The sequence below is a fragment of the Silene latifolia genome, chromosome 7 (genome assembly GCF_048544455.1).
Source record: "Silene latifolia isolate original U9 population chromosome 7, ASM4854445v1, whole genome shotgun sequence".
NCBI classification, from domain to species: Eukaryota; Viridiplantae; Streptophyta; class Magnoliopsida; order Caryophyllales; family Caryophyllaceae; genus Silene; species Silene latifolia.
Window position 1 is genome coordinate 81,808,589 of NC_133532.1, and position 5,156 is coordinate 81,813,744.

Consider the following 5,156-nt stretch of genomic DNA (forward strand, 5'->3'; position numbering starts at 1 on the left):
CAAATTAAACGTAACAAAGAGGAATTTAAAGGTGAAGATTGAGGGCTTTAGTCGATTTAATAGCAAGGAAAATAGTGTGGGTATTAGATTTGGTAGAGAGGGAGGATTAATGGAGGAAATTGGGAATTTTCGCACAAAATATCGCCCAAATAAAGAAGATAAAAAGTTAGAATGAAAATAAGAGGAAGAAAGGGAACTTCCTGCGTATAATAGGCATTTTCACTCGATCGAGTGATTTCAAATCACTCGATCGAGGACTCTGGCGTTCATTCTTCTCGATCAAAAAGTATTCCACTCGATCGAGTAATCCTCCTTTTTGGCGTTTCGATCAAGTGACTGAATCCACTCGATCGAGCATTTTTCTTGGGCATTCCTCTCGATCGAGTACAAAAAGTACTCGATCGAGTTGTTTCTCGTATAGCTCATCCCAATGCGACATAATTTCCCCAAACCTGCATAAAAACACGCAAACACATATCCCGACAATACCAAATCACAAAAATAAGCAGTCTATAGTCGATATTTGCTAAGCTAATTAAACTAATGTCTAACAATTTCAAAAACACAATAAATAAATCCAACGGAAATTCAAATTTTACAAATTATTACACGGGGCATTCCCCGCTTACTGCCCAAAACACTTCAGTAGCCCATAGGAGGGCTTCTGACTGGAGGAGGTCCCTTTAGCATCTCGGACCGTCCTCTTCGAGCGCCATGAGTTTGAATTTGAACTGGTGGAAGGAGAATAGTTGACATCCACGTATGCACGAACTTTCTTCTTCTTCATGATATTCCCATCGACATTGGATTCTTTCCCAGCACTTTGATCGACTTTAATTTCACTTTGACCGTCATCGACTCCAGCATCCACTTTATCTGTACCTGCAGCAAGGAAAACAGAAGAATGTTCCTCCTTTTCGCTCTCAGTCTAAGGCGGAGGTGTTATAATAGCAGCACAAAATTCAACATTCTCAGCTGAAGTCTCTTTATCTGAGTCAATAGAGGATAGGGCATTGCAAGGTTGAACTTGCATGGGAGCCCTATAAGATTTAGACTGATGAAAAATCAATTCTTCATCTCCTACCTGAAATGTGAGTGTCTTCCTCCCGACGTCGATCACTGCACGAGCAGTGAATAAAAATGGTCTCCCTAAAATGATAGGGGTGTGAGTGTCCTCGGGGATATCAAGCACTACAAAGTCTACGGGAATAAAGAATCTCCCGATCTTGACAGGTATGTCCTCTATAACTCCTAACGGTCGTGATATGCTACGGTCAGCCATCTGAATGGCCATGTTAGTGCAATTAAATTTGGTCAAACCGAGTCTCCTAGCGAGAGACAAGGGTAAGACGCTCATGCTATCACCTAGATCGCATAGCGCGTTATCAATTAAATGGGTACCTATGTGACAAGGAATTGAAAAGCTACCCGGGCCAGTCTGTTTGGGTGGTAACTTATTTTGAACTAAGGCAGTACCTACTTCAGTTAAAGCTACCGTCTCATGATCATTTATGTGCCTCTTACGTGTCAAAATTTCTTTCATGAATTTCATATAAGAGGGTACCTAGGTAAGCAGCTCGGCGAACGGAAAATTAACATGTAGGCTTTTCAAGAGCTCGGCAAATTTCCCGAATTGTTGATTAGCCTTGTTGTTCTGCAATCGCCTTGGAAAGGGCACAGTGACAGGGCAGTCGTATACCTATCAAAAATAACCAACTGGCTCTAACTAATATAGCTAGGGAAGTCGGGTCGATCTTCACAGGGAGACGGGAAAATTTCAACTTTAACTAAGTTCGTCATGGTAACCAATTTGGGGGTTTTAATTTGGTTGTTCTAAACTAAAGAGGTTGAGAAAGAGAAAAAGGAAAGAGAACAAAGATTAAGCAAATAAGGAAGAAAACAACTAAGACAGTCGGTTCACCATGATTATTCAGTCAAGCAATCTAGGTCTCAGGTCAATGCAAATGTGGTCTATGGGGCAGTGAATATCTCCTTCCGGTCTCAATTCGCCCTAAAGCACAAATAGCTTAGCTTTCGCCCTCACTACGGTGCCCTAATGTTCGCTACGAGTCTCACCCTTTCCAACCTTTCGGTCCAGGTCAAGGTTTACTAGGATTAAATGCCTAATTGCGTCGACTCAATTAGATAGATATAATTAATTGTAGCGATTAACAACAAAGACTACACAAGCATAAAACCTAATACGGCGATTACTATTCCTTCATAATCATGGATTCCCTAGTCTTAGCAAGAGGGAATTAGCTTGATGAGACCATAATTAGCGCATATTTAGCCCCCGAATTAGCCTTGTTCCCATGCTTTTTAGTGCATATTTGGGTCATTTATTGTCTTTAGTTCTTTGTTTTGCATATTCTTTGAGATTTTGATCCCTTGGTAGGAAAGGAGTAAGAATCTTGCATTTTCATGGCAAAACGAAACTAAATTGATTGAATTCAATGACCAAGCATCAAGGAGAGACAAGATTAGAAGGCCTTTGTACATTTTATAGTAGTTGGGCAATGACGAGAAAGGATCCTTGCATCCCCGAGGAAATCCCCAAGGATTTTATGAAGAAAAGGGGAGAAAAGAAGAAGAAACAATGAACTACAATCCGAGCGGATTGTCCTGAATCCGCCCGTCCTCCACAAGCACAATCCGTGCGTCTTCCTTCAAAGACGCCCGGGCAGCAGCCACAGAATCTGCCTGGATTCCCTTGAAGACGCCCATCTTCCCCTGCTACAATCCGCCCGTCCCGACACCAATACGCACGGATTCCAGTACAGCAAAATTTCGTCTTCTCCAAGCTACAAAGAAAGAAGCCCTTCCTTCGAAAAATACCGGCGTCTCCCTGCTCAATCTAAAAAGTGTAATTACTAGTTTAGCCCTTAGTTAACCCTAATGCATCCACCTAATTTCCACTATAAATACCCCATTAGTCTAATTAGAAGAGCATGTTCTTCTTATCAATTCTTAGAGTAGTTAATATCAATCAAATCTCTCTTTAGTTTTGTAATCAACAATTAATCAAGTTTTAATACAAGTTTTATTTCCTTAATCTCTCTTTTGTTCATCCTTTATTTTGGGTAATTGAAGATTATTTGGGTTATTATTGGGAGATTGACAACCTCTCAATCAAGCATCAAGTACTTCTTTTATCTTTGCTTTATTATTGGAATCATTAATAGGTATAATTCTCTTAATCCCTTTTTAATTGTTGTTAATTACTTTCATTTATTCATCATGTTTCATTTTGTTGGTATGATTGACAACCTTGCTAGCATGATCAACATGATAATGAGTGAGTAGTCACCTAGCTAGGGTTAATGGGTAATTAGGGGAAACCAACATGGGGAATGATTCATGCTTAAATTAATATGCTTTCATGGTTTATTTGCTTGCTTGTTTTGATCTCAACTCATGCACATGTTATGTTTGATGAAATGCGAGCCTATGAATCCTTGCATTTTTTACCCATCACCTATCTTTTCAATGAGACTTGTAAGACATAAACCAAGTCGAGTCTCATTAGACCATGCATGTTGTTGAGTAGGGAAGATTAAGTCGACTTGTAGGTGTTGTACAATCTAATCGATTCGGCTCCGGGACCCAAACTTTCCTAGGATTGTAAGATATAACCCAACTCAATCCATCACAACAATAATTGCTTGCTTATAATTTGAGAACATGTTTGTATGATCAATTCCCATGATTCCTCTATGACCCCATGACACCCTAGTGCTTTTTATCAATTGTTTACAACTTTTTTTTTTAATTCATCTTGCTTGTTTATTTCCATTGCTATTTAGTTTAGTGACCTTCTACATCAACCCAAATTGTGACACCCCTAAGACACCACTAGTTTCAATAGAAATCTCATCTCAATTCCCGTCCCTTGGGATCCGACCTTTACTTGTCTCTTTACTAATTGTAGAGTTGTTTGTGAAGTTATAAATTGTGTTTTGATTGGACGTGACCCAACGACATACCATCCCGTCGCATAAAAAATGGCGCCATTGCCGGGGACGGTGTTAGCTTGATTTAGATTTTCTTATATTGTTATTAGTTGTGTCTTTCTTTGCCTTGGGGAAGTAAAACTCCTCAAGGTTTGTTCTAATTGTTTTCAAGTTGTTTGATATTTTGCATGTCTAGAAGGTCACAAGGTGATTTGTTACCTTTTGATCGTGAAATTGAAAGAACTTTGACAACCAATAGAAGACTTGCTAGAAGGAATTTGAGAGATATTGGTGAGGTTGTAGATATTCAACCAACTATTGAGCTCATCAACCCTTTTGCAAGAGAAGGTGAGGAGAACCCATTACAAAATACCACACAAAATCAACCCACAATGCCTAAGTTTTCATCACATTCCGTACCCACCGAGGAGAACCTACCCAATGTTACTCCCACACCACAACATTTAACCGGAAATTTTATTGCCAAATCCGCCTTTATCCAATTAGTCGAAAGGAGCCAATTTGGGGGGATGCCTAGTGAAGACCCTCATTCTCATATGGAAACCTTTTGTGACTATTGTGATGCGATTTCTCAAACCGGTGTAACTCAAGACCAAATTCGATGGGTCTTATTTCCTTTTTCTCTAATTGGCACCGCGAAACAATGGTTGAAAGGCCTTGATAAGGCCACTCTCGGAATTGATTCTTGGAAGAAGTTGGCTCTAGCTTTCTACAAAAAATTCTACCCACCGGAAAAGACTAACATGCTAAGAGCTCAAATTACGGGTTTTAAGCAAAGGGATGAAGAATCTTTGTATGAAGCTTGGGAGCAGTTCAAGGGAATTTGTCGCTCATGTCCTCACCATGGACTTAGCGAGTGGTTCTTAGTACAACAATTTTGGAATGGTTTATATGAAGATTCAAGGAACATTCTCAACATGGGATCAAATGGAATGTTCACCGAAGTTGATGACAATCAAACATGGAACAAAATTGAGAAAATGGCGGTCCATAACTCACAATATAGTAGACCTCGCAAGGCTACTAGGGGAGGAAAGCATGAAGTGGACTCCGTTACTCAATTGGGTGCTCAACTTAGTGCTCACATTGACACAATCAATTTGATGTTTGAAAAAGCTATGGCTAGACTTGAAGAAGCCTCAAAATCACCAAAGCATCATGTTAATGCCATGACGGCATCTT

The 5,156-nt window shown here is 39.8% G+C and overlaps 1 non-coding gene across 1 annotated transcript; it reads right to left on the minus strand.

Moving 5' to 3' along the window:
* Positions 1 to 4,717: 4,717 nt before the first annotated feature.
* Positions 4,718 to 4,824, minus strand: LOC141593637 (small nucleolar RNA R71). Its single transcript, XR_012521711.1, has one exon. It is a non-coding gene; the product is annotated as a small nucleolar RNA R71 (small nucleolar RNA).
* Between the last annotated feature and the right edge of the window lie 332 nt (positions 4,825 to 5,156).